The following is a 24,475-nucleotide window of genomic DNA, read 5'->3' on the forward strand; positions in this document are numbered from 1 at the left end:
CTGAAGAAGCAATGTCATAATTGGAAGTATATTTGAAATATTTCTATTGGCACTAGATCAGACAGCAATAGAACTTAAAAGAAAATAAGAACATCATTTCTATTATTAGTTCTATGGGAACTAATAAGTACTTCGGATTCCCAAACAACTGGTTTTTAAATTAACTCTGGAACATAATGTGCTCAGAAAATGGGAACTGATTCTATACAAATTGCTGAACCATAAAGCAGAATGATTAGTATCATAAGAGAGTTATGAACAAAGGCACATAGGAGTTCAGAAGAAAAAGACATCATTCTGACTGTGGGTATCCAAGAAAGCTTTATGGCGAAGGTGAGCTGAATCTTAATACAGTGGATATAAAATTGCAACAATGAGGCACCGAAGGCAAAACAGCCTGAGAGCTGAAACAAATTTACTACAATCTCCATCTCTCTTGTTTAACTCTCATCTCATTTGACTACAGTGCCAGCTTGGCTTCCGAAAGGCCTTTGTGTACCTTTTCTATACACAGATATTTTTCTTTTTCTTAGAGTCTTAAGAAGCATCAACCCCAAATGAGGTTGATGGAGAATATGGGAGGAGGTATTCCTCCTTTAAGGTGAAAATGCAAAATTTTTAGTTGATAAAAGTATCTGAGCTTGCTAAAGAACTTTTAAACTTTATTGTCAAAATTTGTATTTAGAAACATCAATGAAAAATCATGTTTATTTTATAATTCATCACAGATTTATACTAGATAAAAGTTTTAAATGATATGCCAATAGGTCAAATATCTTAGAGAGCATAGGAGTTATTTATTGCAAAGAAGTATCATTTTAAGATTAGAAGCACCCTAGTAAGTTGCAATGGACAAGAAAATATGTACTTGGTAGAGAATTTTATCAAAAAGTATTATTATAATAGATGAAATGTTTATATCAGAGAAAGAATATGTAAGGTAACAAAGCTGTCTTAATAGCAAAAATTTTGTAGCAAAGTAGTGAGAACTCAATGCATTACATGATAACTTGTTATTGTTTAACAGAGATTAGACATTGAAAAATTTGCTAATCTATTTGCTAATCTGTTTTCTCACTTTATTCCCTCATTAACAATAAATAGCTTTGTAGCTTCCAGAAGAACAAAAATAAAGAATGTAGCCAAGACCACTGCTGAGGGCTAACAATTTCATGGCAGCAGCAGCTAAATTCAATCAACATTTAAATCTATAGGCATCTGCTGCTCCAGTTCAAAATATTAACCCATTGTTAGATTTCCCCCACATTGCTGACTAACATCATCCGTGATTCAGAACTGAAAAAGAAATCCCTCATTGACAGATACTTTCCTAGTTGTTCCATTGTTTTGAGTAATGTTTGAGTATGTTGTAATTTTACTTATAAAAGGAAAACTCATCATTCATAGCAAAGAACAACTCAATCTTAGCATATTCTAAGAGGAATAGCAGGTGAATAGAATACAATGTTTGAATATTCCATTCATCCATCCATCCTAACCAATATTTATTGAGTGCCATCTATGTATCAGGCACTCTATTAGGTGTTAGGACTCAAAGAAGGGAAGGAGTTAAGATGTTTGGTAGACTTACCTTATGTTAGCCACTGTAGGTGCTTTCAAACACAGTCCCTGGCCTCAAGAAGTTCAAAACCTAATTAGAAAGATAAAAATCAGAATTCATTTAAAAAATATTTCAAACCCTGAATTATCTTCAAAATATGGTATTTCTGCCATCCCTTTTTTAGGGGGATTGAAACAGAGAGGAGAAAGAGCAAGAGGGTTAATGAGAAGCCAGTATCAATTTTATGTGATATAATCTTTAATTGAAACAGTGAAATGCCAAAAATCAACATGGAAATTTCTTTTGTTGCTGTAAAGCAGTAAATATTGATTATTCCTTAAAATTTTTAACTCAGACTATCATGTCTAACATAAAATGATTAAATTGTCCTCTTACTCCACCTATTTCATCAAGGCTACACAATGCCTTAGTTGGTTGCTTTCTGAGATTACACAATGCATTTCCAAATTCTCATCATTTGGACTTTATGGAGCTAGATGCCCCCTAAGTTGTTAAGGGGATCATTTAAACCCTGGTGGCCAAGCTAAAGCAAATCCTTGTCTGTTATATTCATCCTGGGACTAGCTAGCATGGAAGAACTCTAAATTTATAAGCATTACATTCATGTAAAAGAATCTCATTACTAATTTTTTTTAAAATCCACATCTCTAAAACATAGAAAAAGGCACTTTGTCTTAATTCCTTAATAGAATCATTTTATAAAGTCTAAAATCTATCTTGATTCAGGCTTTCAGAATTTTTTCCTTCTGTCTAGACCACTTCCTTCTCAAGGGTTTTTCACACCTTCAACTCTTATTTCTCTTTCAATTCCCAAGGAAGTGGTTATCTCATGCAGAAAGCCTTCCTTGACATCCTGCCCCCTCCAAGTTTGACTTAGATGTATCTCCCAGATGACCCAATAGCTCTGTGCTCTTCCTTATCACAGTTCATCACATTACCTTGTATTACAGAAACTGGCTACTTGTTCACCAAACTAGTTCCCTTTTCCTCCTGTTACAGAGCCAGACTACATTTTGCAGAGAGATGTGGGCATGTGACTGAATTCTTCACAGTGGAATATGGCTAGATCCAAATAGTGCCACTATCAGGCCTGGCCTTAAAACCATCTCATACATGATCCTTTGTTCTACATTCCCTCACTACAGGTAGAATCTCTGAGGACCTAGAAGAGGAAAGATGTATAAGACAGAAAGAGCATGGTCCTACAGCCACAGCTTTCAGCATTACCCTCAACCCCACTAATAGAGTCTATTCATACTAGAGTGTTACATAGATGACCATCCTTCATCCCACCCTGACTAGGAACATCTATTGACACTGGAGTTTTATGTAAATGAGAGTTAAATTTCAGTTCTTTATGCCATTAAAATATTGGGTGTTTGGGGCCAGCCCCTTGGCATAGTGGTTAAGTTTGGTGCACTCCACTGTAGAGGCCCAAGTTCATGGGTTCAGATCCCAGGCGTGGACCTACATCACTTATCGGCCATTCTGTGGCAGACACCCACATATAGAGTGGAGGAAGATTGGTACAGATGTTAGCTCAGGGCTAATCTTCCTCAGGAAAAAAAAAAGAATGGGTGTTTGTTACAGCACTTAGCCTACCCAGACTAGGATTGTTCCATCTGTTTGATCTCCTCCACTAGGTTGTAAATTTCAGTACTCCCACAGCGACTGGTTTTGTTTTGTTGTGGCTTTTAGCCAAGCCCCTGACATAGTATATGGCACTTAATGACCATCTCTCTATATTTCTTAATAACTTGAATTTTATGTGATAAAATGTACCATGAAAATTTCACAGAAAATGTTATTCTAAATACACTTATTCTTTGGGGGGAAATGCAAGGCTTCATCTAGCACATGCTTCAAAATACTTTTTGGCAAATACCTTAAAGGTAAAATCTGATTTTGCTTAGAAGTTCAAAGCAAGTGGAAACATTGAAACATTTTTGCAAAAATGTGTTTGTAGGCATCTATTTGTGGTTTTTGGTAAGACGGTGAGATCATTGCAAAACCTTAGTCAGAGGTAACACACTCAAAAGCTCCTTGCTGCATCTGCTGTGATTTGGAAGGTCCTTCGAACTTCCACTGGGGGTTGAGTGGCAAAGAAGAGAAAATGAAAGGTAATTTTCTTTCCTTTTCAAAACAATAACCAATCACAGAACCCAAGACCTTCTGCTCTTCTCATAGTACAATGAAATAACTTTTGAAGTTTAGTCAAAAATGGAGACAAGCAATATCAAATCTCAGTCAGCATGCATTCCTGTATTTATTGCCAACACCTTTCTCTCTCCTTCCTCCTACAGCCAAAAACACTGTGTGCACTGACTCCTTTTGGGCAACCACCTGTTTGAGGCCACTTCCAAAAGGTCTCTTCATAAATCTCACCCATCTGTCTCTTTACGATCATCCACTTGCTAGTTAAATTTAGTCCTGTTTGGCAGAACTTAACTTTCAAACACAAACTTCCTTTACTTTGAGCCCTATTTAAGTAAGGAAAACATAGTGGAGATGGTCAGATCTCCTTGCTTCTTTTCTGAAGAACAAAGAGGAAGCTTTTTCTGCCAGACGTGCAACTTGCTTTTATCCCGAAGTAAAAATCCTCAAGCTCTGTGCCACAACTCATTTATAATATTGCTGAACAGCACCTTTAGGCTAGATTTTATGGTAGCTTTAAAAATTTGTAGTTCACTCACATCCATGTTAATACATAATTTACCCTGGTAAGGCACCTGTCTCTTTAGTGTCAGGCAAAGGCACATTGGATTTGCCAGTTGAAGCCATGTCTTCAAGTTTTCATAGACATGAAGACAACTCTTCTGCTTCTCAGATCGTCTCAGCACTACTTTTCCTTTCTGACTACAAATATCAACCCAATGACCTGTTGATGTAGCAGAGGAGACAATAGAAAGTATTTAAAATCAACCTGAAATAGAAAGAATTCAATTCTTTCTAAGTCATGCTTCATGTTTAGGTCAACTGAGCTTCCTACAGTGGTCAGAGTGCAAATTCTTAATGTCTCAATTTTGTTTTCTCTTCTGAAGATCGAGGAAAAAACAGGATCATAACTTCTCATAAGCAGGAGAAAATGGAATTTCAGCAATTGATTTAGCCAAGGAAGCAGCACACTCCAGCTCATAGAACATTCCTGATGTGGGTAAGAGAATGAAACAAATAAGAAGGGAACTGGTGCAATGGGACAGGTTCTTTCATTTCCATGCTTTCTGCCAAAGTTTTGACTAATTGTTGTGGTTGAGGAAACTGTAAGAGCGACAGTCAATAACTTTCCAGAGCAGAACTGTCCATGGTGAGGTATGATCTGGCCTGATGCAGCTGTAGTATTTCCAGATGTGCATGGAAAATGGTTCTAAGAAGTTTTGAAGCTTTCCATTTACTTTGGTCATAAACTCAATTTTTTTTTTTTACCCACAGAAGTAACAAACATCTCATAAACAGCCCTTCATTTAGTGTGTTTTACGTCAGAAGAATACCATCTATTTTATTTTTTAAATAGAGTTAGCTAGAGTCAAATCATGTATATTTCACATTTTGACCCATAAAAAATACTTTGGACTTCCTCACTATAGTTTTTTATCTTTGCTGTATGGTAACCCTTCTGTTATAATGTAAAAATTCCAAGTTTCATTAATGACTCATGACTCTATTAAATGTAATAGGCATATTTTAATTAAAACATTTCAAACCTAAAAAAAGATATTTCAACAGAAAGCTGGAATTTAATTTATACGTATAGTGTGATGCTTTTTACAACTTTATTTAAATTACAAAAAAATTTACTTCATATAAAGTTTCTTTCTGCTGCTAACCCTATTCTAAAGCACCAAAAAAAAAAAAAAAAATCTGATTATCAAAATAGCAGGTCGTTTTAAATCAGATTCTACATTAGCACAAGCAACTATGACCCCGTAAAGTGGTTTAAAATTACGTATTAAAGAGACTTCATTAGGAGGCTTTCATTCGCTTTTATTTAGAATTGTTTGCACATGTTTTTCTTTAGTCATTGTTCTCATGTTTCCATAGATTCAGGTTTATACTAGACAAGCAATGGTAGGTAAGCAAACATCCAGGAAAAAATAAAAATATGAAATACCTAAAGGTATCTGTTTTGCAAAATCATCAAGTCCTCATTTCATGTGTAGGTTTTCCAGTAGGAAACCAGGATGGATGAGGAAGAAAGTAGATTTTTAAGTTTTGTTCTGCCAAACATGTTAGACCCCTTAAGCGACATCTTTGCTCCTTTCGTCCTTCCTTCTTCCTTCCTCCCCTTCTTCCTCCCTCTTCCACCCTTCTCCCTCTCTCTATATATTTGTTTCCTTTTTTTTGTTCCTTCTCTAACATTGTTCTTTTTCTCTCCCTTAAGTAGAATGAGTCTTTCGGAGTTTTATTAACTGAACAACAACAATAACAAATCCTACCTTAAACCATATTGCAGCTGACACAGAAACGTAGGAAAAATAGTCTACAATGAGGAAGGTTACTGGAGTATAAGATTGTCATCACACATCTGGAAAAGGATATACAAACTGGGATATCAGTTGTGCCTCTCATCGCTAAAGAATGAGGATTTATGGGGTCTTTATTTTGGATTGTGCGTATATTTCCACAGGGTCTCTTTAAAAAAACAAGCAGGACTTCTTGGAAACCCATGTACCTTTTAAATATTTTTTATAAAGTCAAAGTACAGAACACTTATAGAAAAGTGCATAGACAATGAATCACACAAAAGCAAACACCAGGGCAACCACCACCCAGGTCAAAATATAGAACATTTCTAGTGTTACAGAAACCTCAAGCTCCCTCCCAATTCCATTCCTCCCTCTTTGTCAAAGGTAAACAGACATTATCTTGATTTCTAGCCCTATAGTTATAGCTGCCTTGAACATTATATAAATATAATCACAATTACGTATTACTTCGTGTCTGGCTTCTTTACTTCACATTATACTTCTTGGTTTCATTTATGTGGCAATTTATCAAATATCATATGAATATACCTCACATTATATATCCATTCTATTGCTGATGGACATTGGGTCATATTCAGTTTAGAGCAATTACAGTTAATGCTGCAATAAACATCCTTGTAGATATTTCTTGGTCCATATGTTGTATATAATGAAGAGTGGAATTGCAGGATCATCTGGTAGGCATATGTTCAACTTCAGCAGATAATGCCAAACTGTTTTCCAAAGTGGTTGTAGCAATTATACTCCCCTGAAATATATGTGTTCCTGTTGTATCACGTCTTTGCCAATACTTGGTAGGGGTATTTACTTTGAAAGCCTAGGTTAGAATAGAGAAGGAAGAGAGGGGTAATGAAGGCTTGCAGTGGAAATGGAAGACTCCTGACCCAGGATTCAGTTGGCTGGTATGAGAATGACGGTTGTGCTGTGAGCAGTGAAGACTTAAATCGTCGCTGCCAAGGACTTTCCCTGGAAGTAGGGGGATCCATGAAGGGCTGGGGAGTGGAATCAAGAGCATGGACTTCAGTGGAGTTATGAAGGTAGAAATCAACCTGGCAACAGAATTTCAGTGCAAAATAAATTCTGTGTGGGGTGGGGGAAACGACTGGAGTCTTTTCACAAGCAAATAAACAAAACAAACATATAAAGTCTCCTTATATATGAAAGCATAAAGAGTCTCTTCATATATAAGAATCATTAGAAATGTCGGGGGTGGTAGATCAAAGGTGAAAAATGCCACAGAGTAGAAGTTCGCCATGAAGAATTACTTCATATCAATCTACTATAAACTGCATCTTCTTTTTGTGATCAGTTTTGAACATATTGTGTCTCAGAAGGGCTGCGAATACAATTCCAGTATTTGCAGATATAGAAATTTCCCATAGATGTTTACTGAACTGTTTTAGTAAGTGATTGTTTTATAAGGTAATTATTTTATAATTATCCTATAGTAGGCACTTTAAATAAATACCCTCTAGAGTCAGGAATAATCACAGAATTTTATAGTTGGATAAGGTCTTGGACAACATCTAATTAAACTTTCTCATTTCACAGATGAGGAAGTCTAGACGTAGAGTTGCCAAGTTATTTGATCAGGCTAAGGCAGTAGTTAACTGCAGATGCAGAAGAATCAGGCCTTTTGACCTAGAGGATAATCATCATAAATTCATTTTATTAAAGAAAAGTTGAAAAATTTCTCTCTTGACTTTTTTTACCCGTCCTATTTCTACGCATCTATTAGAACTCATGAGAGTTCGTCTACCCCACGATGTCCTCTCTGATCTCCTCTCCCTTCAAGTCTGCATTAGATGCCTCTATTACATCTTAAACAACATTTTATAATGATGTCTACTTTCTAATTATCTATGTACTTGTCTCTTTACCCACTATATTGAGAAACCAGAAGGTAGGGACTGCTTTTTCCTCTGCTCTGAGTTCTTAGTATTTCTCATAAGCCCAGCATATAACAGTAAATACTTGGAATGAGTTAAATGTATCATCAATTTGGCCTATAATCATTTTGGTAAGTAAGTAGTTAGAAGTGAAATATATGACTTTACCCATTATGTTCGCCTTTTGGGCTGTTCCTTGATATTTATGTTGCTATTTTTTTCAGAGATGTACTTCCTTGTACCCTTCAAATTAGTGTGGCCCTGTTCTTTGAGCAGAAGTAACACAGATCACTTCCACAAAGAAGCCTTTAACAGCTGGTGAACAATTTGCTCTCTCCTCCCTCCAGCCCCAGTGATCTTGGAGATTCCTTGAGTGAGGACAACATGAGAGGAATCCCTAGCCAATCCATGTTGGGTGTGCAGTATGACTGAGAAATAAAACTATGCTGTTTTAAGTCAACAAGATTTTAGAGTTGTTACTGCAGTATAACCTAGCATGTCCTGACATACTGTGATGGGATGAGACTTTGTGGACTCTGGGAGAGTGAGCCTTTTTTGTACATTGGAGGGATATGAACCAGTGGGGGCCAAAGGGTGGAGTGCGGTAGACAGCTTCTAAAATGGATCTCAAAGATCCCCACCTCCTGGCATTTATGCACCGTGTAATTCCCTCAGCATGAGTGTGGGCTAGACCTAGTGACTTGCTTCTAACAAAAAGGATGCTGCCAAAGTGATGGGATGTTGCTGATGAAATTAGACTTTAAAAAGACTGTGGCTTCCTTTTTGCTCATATTCTCTCACTCTTTCTTTCTTAGAGCCCTTGACCTGGGGAAAGCAAGCTGCCATGTGGTGCGTAGACCTATGGAAAGATCTACATGGCAAGGCATTAACATCTCTGGCTTATACCAGAGAGTACATGAGGCTTGTCAACAGTCAGTGAATGAGCTTGAAAATGGATCTTCAGACCCCACCATAAGCCATGTGAGTGCACTCGGAAGTGTATCCTCTTCCATTTAGTTCTTGAAATGACCCCAGTCTTGGCTGATACCTTGATTTCAGTTTTGTGACAGATCCTAAGCCAGAGGCATCCAACCATACCACCTTGATTCAAGACCCACAGAAACTATGAGATAATAAAAATTTGTGGCTTCAAGCTGCTATGTTTTGGGATAATTTGTTACAGAGTAATAGATAACTAACACATTCTGTATTTCCCTATCTAAGTACACTATAGCAATAGGGCAAATACATTTAACATTATGTCAGAGATGCCTGATGAGAACCATATCTGAAGTTGAAGGCAACATTTTATTTCTTTATTTATTGCAGCATTATAACATGGCTATAAGTTACTAGTGGATATAAGAGCCCAAAGCCATATAAGAATCAAATTCATACTTTAGTTATTGGAATCAATTAATTATATAAAAAATACATAGATGTGAGCAAGGACTTCTAAATGTAAATAAGATGTCATTAAACGTATAATAGTGATTAGTATTGAGGAATTAGGAATTTAGGTATTTTGGCTCTCTTTGATTTTTGTAGATAACAGAAAACTTGATTTGTTCATTAGGGAGGAACATAGGTTATATTAGACCATTTTCATGTTGCCCCAACGTAAGCTGACTTCTACTTAAATAGCTAACCCAATTCCTATACTGCTTCTGAAAAATTTATCAAAATGTGATCAAAGGAGTGCAGGGACAGTGTGAGACTCGGGCTGTCAGGCTATTTTGAATCATCTGAATCTAAAAATGAGGGCATGACACCTATACTTCTCCCATAGCTGTTCAATATCAGGAATCCAGGACAATGTCTGTTCAGTAAATCAGAGAGTTAATGTTAAATTCTATACAGCAAAGATGAAAAAGGCTGTAAGAAAAAAATTATGAAATATCTGGCAGAAAGCAGGAATGCAATTATTATATGAAAAAGATAAACATATGCTGAAAAATCTTCCACTAGCAAAGCTTGAGCTCCAAAAGAGAGACCCTGCTTAGGTATCAGTCTAAAAAGAGACTTGAAAGACAGGTATCCTAGTTATGAAAGGGTTTTTCAGAGGTGAATATCATTGTTTTCACATGTTTGAAGTCTACCTTGTTTGAATCCCACCAGGAATTCCTGATGAATACTGCCTTTTCTGTGGAAGCAACAATTCATAATTTCCCTTTATTCTTGTTTGTTACTAAAGACTCAGTCTCAGGGGACTTTGATTAAGATGATGAGACAAAGAATAAAACAGATAGAGAGTCTGTTCAATGTCTGCCTGAAACCAGAGCTGCACAACTTAATATGAAAGACACTTCAAAACCAATAATGAAATAATCATGCTTTTTGCAAGACTGATAAGAAAATGAAGGCTAGATGTAGATTTGGGGAAACTAATTTACGCTGGAGGAGGGAAGAAGGGAAGGAGAGCAAAGACAGAAAATCAACTGTTAATAAATATCGGAGACTGCAGAGAAGTCACAAGATAAGCTGAAGCATATGCTCCTCTAGGTAAAATATGGCAATCATTTCTCTAAGAAGAGAAGCTGATAAGGCCCCCTCCTCTCCAACAGGCAATCATTTTGCATTTTATATTATTTGAAAAGAGCTTGATTATTTTCTTTGAATGAAACCAGATTGATTCACATTTACCTGTCAACAGAATGTTCTATTCCCGTTTTGCCTGTCTATTTAAAGGCATATGACCTGAGTATGAAATTCCATAGACAAACCTTTTGTGAGATGTAAATAAATAATTATGAGTGACCAGCTCATGTTTTTTTATGTTTTTTTTGGTCCCAAATTATGCTAAATTAAAATCCACAGCCTGATAAATATGGCTGATATTTGCAGTAATGGATTGAGGTCATGAATATTGCTTTATTCAAGGTCAGATACAATCTTTAAAAATCATATCCAGAGGGAAAAGCCACATATGAAAATGATAATTATGTTATTTTAAGTCTAGTTTAAAAGAATAATAACATAACATATAATCTCTTTTGGTTTTGTAAACTTGTATAAATATTTTAATATTGCTCTGTCAAGTAGGCACAGACAAGAGGAATGTGTCAAGACACACAAGAGGTGAGCAGCTTGTCAGTTGACTTATATGGGTTTGATTTCACTTAATGAAGTAGATGCTGGGATCCAGAGCCTTAGTGGGACATTGGTTATGAAAGCATTTGTATAATATTTCCCAATATTATATATATATATTGCATATTATTGAAGGGCGATAAGGAATAAAATGTATCAATGGACATCTAAACACGTGGGTTCTAGTATGGGTTCTGTAGCTTATCAAATAGGCATTTTTAGTAAATCAATGAAACTTTTTTCGTTTTAGTTTTCTCATTCTACCAAATGAATTAGTTGAATAATATTATCAAGGACCAATCTAACTCGATGAACTCTAGGTATCACAATTATGCTAGATAATTGACATATAATGTTTATATATGTGTATACTTATGTGTATAGATACATGTATATATACAGCTTTTTCAAGTAAATAAATCATTAGGCTAACCTGTGATAGTACTCATATCTATGCAATCTTTAGGTCTGAGATAAGCGTAATTTACACTGAAGGTCAATTTCACAATGCTGCTCAAGTAATTCACAAAGAAAGTTTAGTTTAAAGTTCAGGTTTGCAAAATGAATCAGAATATTCTGTGTATGGAAAGAAGAACTGATCCTGTGAAAGATGGAAGAGGCTTTGGGTGATAGGAGCTCAGTGTTTGTTATCAATAGAATATCAAGTTTAACCCAACTACAGGCCAATAGGTCATATTTCTGGTGGGCCAATAGTAAGACATATTTCTAAGGGATTATGTAAGAATTATGTTAGCCTCTGTTTCAGAATGTGTCTCATTCGGTTCATAATTAATATGAGCTTTTGCAGTCTTGGGATTTTTCATTAAGATACGGATTTTTTTCTCAATTATCACTCAACTTGAAATCTTTCATCTGAATGGAGCATTCACCTCTTTCAAAGAGTTTATGATATTATTGCTTTTAGTTAGATATTAGCAGTTTTCCTCAACATAATTTAAATGCAAAAAAAAAGTATGCACACAAAGATAACTTTTAAAAATAGTCATGAGCTGTAAATTCTTCACAGTGCTGAGCAACTGAACCAGCTATAGGCTGTCAAGGGCAAGAGACAACAATTACCTAAACAGTGGTGCTGGAAACACTGTTGCTGGTAGGTCATAGTTTCACCATGAATAGTTAATTAGAAATGTTTCACAAATGCTGATATTTAGAAAATGTAAGAAAAACATTTTGAACATTCTGAAATTTCCTTCCTTTACCTAAATTATTTTGGGAAATTATTTAAAAAAGCCTGTATAATTTGGAGAATAGTCCATTGAACTGAAAGATGGGAAGGCAAAGACGCTAGCCCCTGTGTAGTCACTTGTTAGTTACGTGATTTTGGGTGAGGACTTAACATATCTGAACTTCCATGTTCTCATGTGAAAAACAAGATCATGATCTCCCTTTAAGAATATATATGTGGAAGCCTGTGGTTCAATCCAAAAGCTGAATAATTGCTATTACTAACATTTTAAGGTTTCTTCCTACTTCTGGGACACAGTGAAATTACATCCAACAGTCATGACGCTGAGCAAGTGCGAACTTTGGATTCTACCGGTCAGTTCATCCATCACCATCTAACTGATCATTCAGTATTTATTAACCATCACTGCAGGCAAGTCACTGATCTGGTTAATCTGGAAAAATCAGAAATGAAAAATGCAGTGTCTCTACCTTTATGCACATTATAGTTTAATGAAGAAGCTTATCTCTTAATGCACCAATATTTGTTCATACCTACTTTCTTTTATAAGGTAGTGATTAAGTACATTGGCTCTAAAGTCAGACAGGTCTAGGATTCTAATCCCAATCTCTCTTGTCTCCACATGTCATTATTTTTCTTCTCTGCTGAACTAATCTTTCATTCTTCTTTGACTTCCTTTTCCTGTCACCACTCCTTTCATGTTAAATGGTTATTGAATGAATGAATGTTCCGTTTGTCTATGTCTACTTGTTTTATTTCTTCTTTTTTGTAGCCTCAGCCCAGGCAAGCTTCAGGAAAAAATCAGCTCACCACTCTATCAGATAAGGAGTAGGGAACTGCATAGCATCAAGATTTCTGATACTGGAATTTCTTAGAACTCGGGCAAGGACTAATCAACTAAATGCTGCTCAGTGCAAGAACACAGGAAGACTACTAGGAATCTCTGACTTTGTACAAGGGAGTAAAAGCATGCATTTAGGTTTGCTTGTATTTTTAGTTATAAATATTCTTTTTCTTATATATGGTTAAATTTAGCTATTATTTTAATTTCACTTAGATTTGTGGCTTTATATTTCTTCAATCTTCCACAGTTTCCAGTGGGCATTTTTTAGGGTATAAAAATACACACACAATCAGCTAGGTTGAAAACAGACACCATAAAGGCAAAGCAACCTTAGAATATGAATTTTGTTAATTCTTCTACCCGTCCATAAGTATCCATTTAAAATTTCACTGGAAATTAGCTCTCACGTTGGTAGTTTTGTATCTCTTTGTCAAATAGGTTTAAATTATTTTTTTCTTTTAATTTGTCTTTCTTTTATTCATTTAGTAAACATGGAACCACTTAGAAGTTAAAAATCTTTTAGGATAGACAAAGCTGCGGGTAGACACTGACATGTGGAAACATAACATTTTAGTTTTCTCTTGCTCTGAATAAAGCCAGTCTTGAGAATTTTAGTTAATTTCTTCTCCTTAAATATTTTTAGTAACTTAACTTGGAATGCTTAAGATTTTGTACTTCAATGGGATAGAGTTACTGAGGGAAATGGCCCAAATGCAAACATATGGAGTTAGTTTTAACCTAGTCTCAAATTCCTACATGTACTACAACAAAAATGAACTGGACAGAAACTTTCTGATTCCATTAGGCTGAGGGTGTCCATAAACAGTGTCCTATCTGAATGAAAAGTAGCTGATTTGCCCCTCTGGATAGATGACTAGATACAGTATAGATTCAAATGACTGGAGGTAGATGGACAGAACATCTTAATCGGTTCCTATCTGTATTTCATTATGGGAGGTCTGCCTTTGGTTCTAAGGTCAGGCCTCTGGCTTCCAGATTCATCGTAGCTTGGGTGTTTTTAGAGAACTTCTCAGCCATGGAAGGAGGATATAACTTATGATTATTTATGTAGCACCAAAGATATGTGTTAGGCAGCAGGTCAAGTGTGATCTAGAAGGCATAGATTGAAAGTTGATTAAGATCTGAATGGCTTCCCTGATAATAAGTGCAAAAGGAGACATAATATCATCCTTCCAGGTAAGAAGAGAAAGAGCAAGAAATGATTGACTGTTGTATCTAGAGTACTTTGCAATATATATAAAACTAAGCTGATTCCTCAAGGAAGAGCTCTGTGTGCTATGCATGTATTACTTCTGGGATAAGAAGTGACTTTAGAAACCAGGGAAGACCTTTAAGTATATTCTCTTATTCAAGGACCTAGTATAAAATTCCACCGTGAAAAATACCCATTACTTACTTTAAGTAAAATTACTAATTCAATTGCCATCCTGTATACCAGTGGCATGTACCTGAGTCCCCACCCAGAAAACAGAGACTGTAAAATACATCCATGCTTATGGAATTCACCTGCAGTGTTTTGCTGCTGTAATGCATTAATGAGAGGAATGAAGACAAGAAGACCAGAACCAAAACACAAATGGTGAAAGCTGACAAGGATATTATAAATAAGACCCAGATCAACTCAAATGTAGAGAAAGTTTTAGTCACAGGCCACTGCGTTAGAAAGGTAAATATAAATTAGTTAAATGGCATTTGCAAGAATATTTCAGAAATATGCTAAGACTATAGAGTGGCAGAACATTTAAGCCAAACATGTCAACTTTTTAAGAAAAAGTAAAATGAATGACAATGTAACTTAAGGTCTCAAAAATGATTTTATTAAAATGAATGTATATATACATATACCTATAGTTATATACATATACATCTCTATATATGTATTTATTTATTAATAATCCTAGTGGTAAAACTGAATGGCCCTGCTATGATCACTGGACTTGGCATTAGAAAACTTGTGTTCTGATTCCAGCTCTCCTTCTTTTTAGAAGTATGGTCTAGCAAGTCTTGGAACCTGAGCTTCTGATTGCAAATTGGCGATACCTATTTACCCCACACAAGGTTGTTACTGGTTCAGTGGTGGGCACGAGATCTGATGTCCTAATCAGATTAAAGGACAGATTAGCAGGCCATGGTTGGGGGACAGTTTGGACTCTCACTGTTTGTGATCAAGGAAATGAATTGTCCTTGATCTTGCTGGCAGCCATTTTGTGACTATGAGGAAAGAAGCTTGCAAAGAATCCAACATGAAGGGGAGGATAGAAAGAGGGAGTCATAGAAAATTTGAGCAGAAACCCTGATATCCTACATTGGGAGTCTTTCTGATTGCTGGACTTTTTGTTACATAAGAAAAAATATTTCCTTATCACTTAATCCAGTGTGAATATGATCTACTTTATTTGTAGCATCTTCTTAATTTCCAAAATGAGCATTTTCCTGTTTATCTGGATCAAGCAGGTATTAAATCTCTAAGAATGAAGACAGTTTACACTTCTTAGGTCCACTTATGGGCAAGGCACTAGTCTACATATATAGTAGATTATATGAGTCTGCATATATAAAATTTCAATATATGTAGACTTATACATGTAGACTTATTTAACTTTACAACCTCCTGACTTTACAGATAAGAGAACAAAGGTTCAGGGAGTGAAGCTATTTGCCTAAAGTAACACAAGATCCAACCAAGACTGTCTGGTTGCAGATTTCATGAATTTTTTCATTATACCACTGAGCAAAGCAATTGTAAATCTTTATGGAAGATATCTTTAGTTGATAAAGGTGTGCTAAAAATGGGTCTTTTAAAAGATATCAAGAAATACCCTGGATAATCATGAATGCTTTTGCAGTGAATGAAATAATGACTGGATAGTGGTGGCAGTTCCTTTATCCTACCCCAAAACTGCAAACCTTCAGAACGAAGAAACTGTTAATGCCCACACAAAACCATCATTGATTACATTTCCTCATGTGGTTTCCGTCTCTATTGTAGAAATTCTTTCCTAATTCAAAAGAAGCTATTATTAAAAAGCTCATCTTTTCTCATATGAAGAACAGTGTATGCTGCAAATATCTCAAATTGTGTACTAAACATGGTTTCACTGAAGGGTTAGAATAGCGGAGCTATTATCCAAGTCATAAGGGAAAAGAATAGAACCTCTGAATAAATACAAGAAAATTCTTATCATGAAAAGTGGCTTATTTAACTACAAACAGTGACATCTTCAGAAAAGCATTCTTCTTTTTTTTGTAAGCAACATATAAAATTGTCAGCTTCTACCACACACATGTCAGGTTCAAGAAGAAAACTAAAATAAATGTTGAAAATAGGGAGCATTAAAAAGCAATGCTGAATGGAAGGAAACAGAGAGATGGGAAATTGAAATTAACTCCTGTGTTTGCATTTTGGTATCAAGGTCTTTCCTATTTTTACCATATAGAAGAAAAGCAGGTTATGTTTGTTTAGACAACTTATATTGGGTAAAGGTGATTGCAGCAAATTTCAAAATCAATAATTCTATTGATTCCAAGTTTATTTTGATCCTTCTTCTTAAGAACAATGTAAATATTAACTAGTATGTCTTTAAGTAATAAGGCACTAGGATAGAAAACCCAAAGGCAAATAGAGTACAATGTTGGCGACTGTGATTCAAAACAATAATAGCATTGATTTGTTATTATAGGATTATGATTAGATCCAAACATCGAAATTCTCTGAGACATAAAAAATTCTTTCCAATAAAAACAATTAACAAATGTCTTATGATGTCAGCAATGCGTTTAAATGTGAAAGTTGTGTTCTACTTGTTGCAAAATACTCCACAAAATAATTCTGATTAATATAAATAAACTGATTATTTGGGATGAGGGACTAATTTTGAAGTGATATTCATAGCACAGTCACTAAATCATTTTAATGACAGGTACCCAATATTTACTTATTTTTGATCCTGTAGAAAACACAGACCTGGGAGCTGTGCCACACAGCAAAGAGACCATAATAATGTATGGTCTTTACCCCCAAAGACTTTTTTGACTATGAAACACTTATAATTAGAAAAAGAAGCAGAATGTGTTGAACACACTCAGAGAGACGTACGCAAATTATTGGTGGATTCCAGCACAAGAGGTGCTCATTTTCAATTGGAAGATCAGAAAAGGCTTTATGGAAGACATACCATCTGGATGGACTTTGAACAGTGTGTTGAGCAGGGTATGCAGATGTGAAGAACATGTTTGCAAAGAGATCAGGGTTCGGAGACCTTAGACAGTTTCCAGCAACAGTAATTGATATCGGTGGAATCTCTTCACTCTACTAAATTTGTCGTCTATTACAACACAAATCTCATTGTCAGATCTATTGTTCTCTTATCTTTCTACAGACTGGACAAAAATTCCTGTGCAAGCTGGTTATAAATTAAGTATATACTTCATTTTAAAATCCCTATGTATTTAAAAGTTTTCCATTTTCTTCTGAACATCTTCCATATTGAGTAGAAAATATTGAAACTGTCCCTGATAGCTATTTTGCAGTCTTCTATTATTGTTACACCAGTTTGAAAAATTTTTTTACACAAAATTCTCCAAAGCAAGCCATCACAAGTTATTAAATCCAGACTTTGAAGAAGCCACATTATATCAGATGCAAGTTTGATCAATAGTCTCCTAACTTTTTCTTAATCAAGATCTTCTCTAATTGGGAGCAAATAATGGCGTATCATTGGTTGTTGCCTTGAGACTTCTGTCTTACAGGTGTGAATTAGCAGCATGAGTGACATTTGTATTGAGAAAATATGCTCCTGTCAAGTGATCTTGGAAACTGCTGTGCGTATCATGACTGTAGGAAGATGTGCTCAATTAGCACAGATCGCGACTGCACATGTGGGGACTTTATGGCCCCTCTGGTCTTGACCTTAGAAGCTTGGCTTTCTTACATCCATTTAATTAAGAATCCTTTCCTGACTTTTCTTTCGTCCATCCCTTAAATGTTGATATTTCTTCAGGGTACTATCCTCAGACATGGTCTCTTCCAATTCCTGGATGAGCTCATACCCTCCTATTATATCATCAATGATTTTCACATCTCCAGTCTTCATCGCTCTCTTGAGAGCCAGACATCTATTTCCAGCTGCCTATTTGCCATCTCAGTCTAGAAACAATAATCATACTAATAGCTAGGTACTGCCTGGGCGTTTTAGATACTTTATCCAGTTTTAATTTCAAAACAATTCTAAAAAGTCAGATATGTATTTTCCCCCTTTTTTCTGAAATTCTGAAAGGCTAGGTCATGTACTCAAGGTCAAACAGCTAATATCTGGTAAAAGTTGGATTTGATTCCATTCTAAAACCTAGTCCATTGAAACCCGTGCACTTTCCATTATGCTTTACCTTTTGTCCCACAGGAATCTCGGTGTCTCTGTTTTTCACATCATTATCATCTACCAATTATCTCAAATTAAAAACCTTAAAATAATTTCTTCCTATTCCCCTATAGTCATTAATTCAGTCTCTTAAATGTCAGTCTCTCACTGTTACAGTTCAGGTGCTTGTTACATCTTTCCTGGATTGCTGTAAAAGCCTTCCAATCATTTGTTCTGTCCCCAAATTTTCATCCCTTTAATCCATTCTCTCAGTCTCTGCCACAGTCACATTCCCCCTAAAATCCAAATAGGATTACAAGTAATTTAAATTTTCTCCTTTCCATGTTTTTTCAGTTTCTGATGTATCAAGCCAGTATTTGTACAGACTCAGACACTACATGCTTTAAAACAAAGAAGAGAGTCTCTGGAAATATTGAAATTTTTATATAGAAAAATGATTGTTTCAGAGAAGAGCTCTAGAAAGATTACTTTGGAAGTAGAATGTAAGAAGGATTGCAGAGAAAAGAAAATGAAGCCATAGAACCTGGCTTTCTCTGCTCACTAACTCTTAGTATTTACAGTGTAGATAAAGACAGCGACGATATGTCTCTGATTTGGAGATCAGATTAAATTGAGAACACTGAGAAATTTGCCCTGAGTGATCCAGTGCCTTTCTGGGTCAACTCAGACTAATAGTGGTTACATGACTGCTAAAATTCATGCTGTACATCAGGGAACAGATGTGAGTTCATCATGTGAGTTCAAGAATAGGGACTTCTGATTTCTAATCCAGCCTGATACCCTCTTTAGCTTTGGGGAATTGAGTTGGTAAATCTGCTTTGCAGAAATGTGGTTAGTAAATATGCACAGGCCCTGTTTTATTAGTTAATATGTTTGCTGCTTCCAGTGAACACATTTTTCACTACAAACATGTTTCTCTTATATACAGTCATTGGATTTTTTTAATGCTTTTTTGGAGTTCTAATTATCATTACAAAATCAAGTTCATAAATTTTGATGATGTTAATCCTCTATTAAGAAGACTGAGTCAGCTAGTTTAATCCATTCATATTTGACAAAGCCTAGTTTAGACAGTTTAAAGAGTTTCCTCCCCTCTAAGCACTGTCTTGGTCTCAAGTTCCAAAGGCAACACACACAAGCCCCTTGCTTGCTACTATAGAGTAGGTAAGCCCTATGTAGTTCTGGCTCAATTTTGATAAGAATCACGGATGAAAAGTTTCGATTGTGTATGTTTATGTGAGATACTTAGAGCCAAATATTAAATCAGTCGATTAAAAGGTGGTTTTAAATTGGTGGCCTTGAAGGAAGTTGGAAATAGTATAGTCCATAACATTTTTGCTCTGATATAGCTTAGTGAAAATGGATTTGGACATGGATTACCTGGACACTGTGCTAATATATATAAAAACAACTAAAAGAAACCTTCAAGAACCCTTTCTAGATTTTAGAAATTATTATTATTGCAAAACAATATACAGAACAAAGAATTTCAGAGTTCATTAGATGACTTATTGTTCTTGGAAAAGCACGTTAGGGTATACATCCTGGAGTATCGTGACATTTATGAAAAGGTGAAGTGTGTGGCTATTGAAGAATGCAAATTAATTCAGAGTAGCTTTGCAGATCTCTGGGGTGGCAATTTAGTCTAATGGGAACTTAATAACTCATATTAAACACATTACTAATCTGATGCTTTGCTTACAGTAAATTAGAGCCAGTGAAATTATAAATCACTTATTAAAGAAAAAAACTATCTTCTTGAATTGAATTTGATTCTTCTCTTAACTAAGAAACAGCAGGTAGGAAGAATTCTTGTTGTTTCTAAATGAATTCCAATCAAGTTTTGTATTCATGTTAGAACATTAAGTAAATATATTTAATTCAGACAACACAAACCAGTGCCTTTCACATAATCGCATAATACTGTAAATAAAAACTAGGCAGTTTGCACTGAACAATATTCTGACCATTTCATATTCTTGATGGGCAGGGGTCACGTGTATTTAATTCTAAATACTTGGCAGTGCGTTGCTCAGGATTCATGTTCAATTATTCCTAAATAATAATAATAATAACAAAAAAATCATAAAGCTATGCCCAAATTCAGATTCTGAGTAAATCATTGTTCCATAAAAATGGGTAAAATAGAGCTTCATCAAGAGATTTTTCTTTACTTTGTATTATCCAACATCACATAAACCAGAGTTTTCCTAAAACCAAGTATGCATTTTTAGACTTATGGACTTTAGTTTTCATCGTTATGCTGGTTGAAAGATATTTCTGTCTGATGTAATTGTAAAGTCAATAAAATATAACCTTATATTCACCCTTTCTTTTATTCATTCATTCATTCACTTACAAAAAATTTAGAGGGCCTTCTTTGGGCCAAGCACTGTTCTAGAAGCTTGCAGATACAGCAGTGAAATAGACAAAGCTCACATCCTCATGCCTACTTTCTGGTGGGAAAGCAAATAATCAACACAATAAACAAACCATTATGTCAGGTGGTCCTAAGTGCTTCAAAGGAAGAGTATGACAAAGAGGATGGGGAATTGTAGCAGAGTGTGGGCTTATTATTTCATCTTAGGATTTCATGGAAGGTCTTATTGATATGGTACATTATATCCACAAGTTAGAAAAACATGAGGGAGTAAGTCATGGAGCTATCTCAGGGAAGAGCATTCCAGATACAGGGGTTGGCAAATTAAAAGACTTGAGATGAATTTGCTCAAATAAGAACAGGAGACTGGTGTGTTGGAACTGAGTAAGTGCTGGGGAAGGAACTAGGAACTGGGGTCAGAGAAGTAGTGATGGAGGGTGGTGGGCCAGATGACACACAGCTTTATAGAGCGTTCAAAGGACTTTGGGCTTCGTGTTGGGGGCATTGGAGACATGGGAGCAGAAGTATGACATGATCTCCCATGCTTTTAAAAGAACACTGGCTATTATGTGAAGACTATACTAGGGTGAGGGTAGGGGAAGGCAAGAGAGATTAGCCATGAGGCTATTGCAATAATCCAGGGGAGAGAGAATAGTGGCTCAGATCAGAGTTGAAATAATGGATTTGAAGAGAAGTAGTAAGATTCTGCATATATTTTTAAAGTAGTAGAATCAGTAGGAATTACTGATGCAGACAACACGCTAACTGAAAAGAAGAGGAGAGTCAAGGATGACCTTAAGTATCTTGGCCTGAAAAGTCCAAAATTATGGAGCTGCTATTACTGAGTGGGGGAAGACTACAGGGCAGAGTTAGCATGTGGTGAGAAATTAGGAATTCCATTTGAACTTGTTAAAATTTAGACACTTAATAGACAACTATGTGGAGACGTGGAGTAGAGAGTTGGACAAAAGATTCTCAAGTTCCATGTAAAGTCAGGGCTGGAGATATTAATTTGGGAGATCTCAGGAAATAAGATTGTATTTCCCTGAAATATAAAGAGCTCCCAAAATTAGAAAAAAAAAAAATCAGCCATCCTATAGAAAAATGGGTTAGAACAATAACCCATTCACATTCTGTGAACCGAGTTCACAGAAAAAGAAATGCAAATGGCTCTTTATCATACGTGAAGAAACTCAATCTTGCTCACAATAAGAAAAACATAAACTAAAGCCATTTGATTGACAAAAATCCAAAAATTTGACAAGATACAATGTTGGTAGAGCTCTGGAAAAATCTGCTTTGTGGAGAAACAGGCTCTTGTTCCATTGCTGGTAGGAATGCAGAATGTTACAACTACTACAGAGGAAAATTTGGCAACACACAGCCAAACTGACCCAGAAATCCCAATTCTGGAAATCTATCACAAAAATACACTGGCAAAAGTACCTAACAATATATTCACAGACCTATTCATTGTAAGACTGTTTGTAATAGTAGTAGACTTCAAACAACTCAAACATCCATCACCGGGGATTAGGTGAATAGATTATGATGTATCCGTATAATGGAGAGCCATGTAACTGCGAAAGGGATGGAGGATTTCTCTTCGCACTGCTCTGGAGCAATCTTCAAGCATATTGTCGAGTTAAAAAAGGCAAGGAAGAGACAAGTATATAGTGAGGCATTATTCATCAAAGGAAGAAGGCTATTGACTATATGTATGTATCTGTTTATATTTTTAAAATACTTGGAGGATGAACCATAAATAGGTTTTTTAAGTTACTGATGAAGAAAGGTAGGGTAGAAGACAAGGGGGAGAGGCAATATAAATAGAAATTAAAGTTTATTTTTGCATTCTAATTCATATAGAGGAAATAAGATAAATGTTCAATTCATTCCCTTTATTTACCTGTTTGTATCGTTTTGTTTCTTTTTTTGTGAGGAAGATTGGCACTGAGCTAACATCTGTTGCCAATCTTCCTCTTTTTGCTTGAGGAAGATTATTGCTGAGCTAACATCTGTGCCAATCGTCCTCTATTTTATGTAGGATTCTGCCACCGCGTGGCTTGACGAGTGGTGCTTTGTCTGTGCCTCGGATCCGAACCTGGGAACCTCGGGCTACCGAAGCGGAGTGTCTGAACTTAACCACTATGCCACTGGGCTGGCCCCTTGTTTTGGCTTTTACTTTGAAACTATGTAAATATTTTATGTAATGATAAAACTAAAGTAAATTTAATAATTCATACAATTACTCTGAAACTGGCACTAAGAAATCATTTAAACTCTCTGGGGCTAATTTTTTAATCAGCAATATTAATAAGTTGATCTGTAAGGTCCTTAAGCTACAGAATTTTTGACATGTATCAAAGAGTCTTATCAATTAGTTTCTTAATAAATAATTACATATAATGAAAATAACAATAATTTTTGGTACTTTGTCAAATGCTCTTTGCTATGTTTTACATATATTATCTAACTTAATCCTCACAGCTACCTGAGGAGGTATTAATTATTTGATCTGAAAAGTAAAAACACCTTGTTTCTAGACAGTCTAAATAACTTACCCTAGGTTACACGACTATTTGAGTGCTGCAGCCAGGATTTGAAACTAGTTCTATAAAATTTCATTATATAAACTCTTTCTATAGTTCTATGCTGACTTCTCAAGCTTAATGAACCATACAATTTTAGAAGCAAACAAACATTTTTGCTTTTTGAATATACTAGTCAATTCTGATTCTTTATGAAAGTAACAACACTAAAGTTGGATCCTGCCTGAAAACAAAATAATTATTTTGCTGTCGTAAGTAATAATGTCAATACCCACCCTCGAGAGCGATAAAGATGTTTGCACTTTAACAATATTTATCACCATTTGTTTGGTGAATTTCATTTTCTTAGCAACGTTCTTATTGTTTAAAATATTCTATTAGCACATTTGTAGGAGAAAAACATTTAAAGTTAACAACTGCCATAAAATTATTGCCAAAGACTGAGGAAAATAATAGGAATATCACTAATACATATGAAACGTCCCCTGCTACCCCAGGCCTCTTTGTGATTTTCCCTTATGCTGAAGCAGTTATTTCATGCTAGTTCTTACCTTTTTCCAGCCACTCTTTACACTTTCTTATTGTGCCTCCTCGTGATTTAGTCTGTTTGTTTACAATTCGTGATTTTAAATCTATTGATGGTATATTCCTGCAAACATACTTGGGTCAAATCAATTGAGCAGCAAAGCAAATAGTTGTTTCAACTGCTTGCTTGCTCATTCCATGTTAAAAATACCCTACATAGCCAATCAATAGGAAGTTGAGAGAAAAATGTAAGAGGGAGCAAGAAATCTGGCACGGTGAGATAGAAGTATTTTGCAAACACAGCCAAGGCCATTCACAGACTTAAGCATGGTTGGACTACCGGCTAAGGAAGTGATATGCATATGCATTACTGGACTCTATCAGTCCTACTGGGAAAGCAGTTGGTGTGCCACTCTTGTGTGACACAGTATTTTGACCATCACATTCTGACATGGTTTCTACTTTGCTTTTAGGAGTGTGTGTGTGGTGCAAAGAACACTGGAGCAGGAGTTAGATCTGACTT

General features: G+C 35.6%; 1 protein-coding gene and 1 long non-coding RNA gene across 45 annotated transcripts in view; one reads left to right on the top strand and one right to left on the bottom strand.

The window, feature by feature from the left end:
- PTPRD (protein tyrosine phosphatase receptor type D) overlaps positions 1-24,475 on the bottom strand; it is a 2,079,533-nt gene that overhangs the window by 770,276 nt on the left and 1,284,782 nt on the right. For all 44 annotated transcript variants that reach the window (XM_070590645.1, XM_070590643.1, XM_070590639.1 and 41 more), the window contains one exon: positions 1,592-1,651. The gene's annotated coding sequence lies outside the window, so the exon portion shown is untranslated. The remainder of the gene's footprint in view (positions 1-1,591; positions 1,652-24,475) is intronic.
- On the top strand, positions 257-8,904 carry LOC139078727 (uncharacterized). The gene is made up of 3 exons (XR_011531756.1): positions 257-333; positions 4,624-4,736; positions 8,771-8,904. It is a non-coding gene; the product is annotated as an uncharacterized lncRNA (long non-coding RNA).

This window comes from Equus przewalskii, chromosome 22 (assembly GCF_037783145.1).
Source record: "Equus przewalskii isolate Varuska chromosome 22, EquPr2, whole genome shotgun sequence".
NCBI classification, from domain to species: Eukaryota; Metazoa; Chordata; class Mammalia; order Perissodactyla; family Equidae; genus Equus; species Equus przewalskii.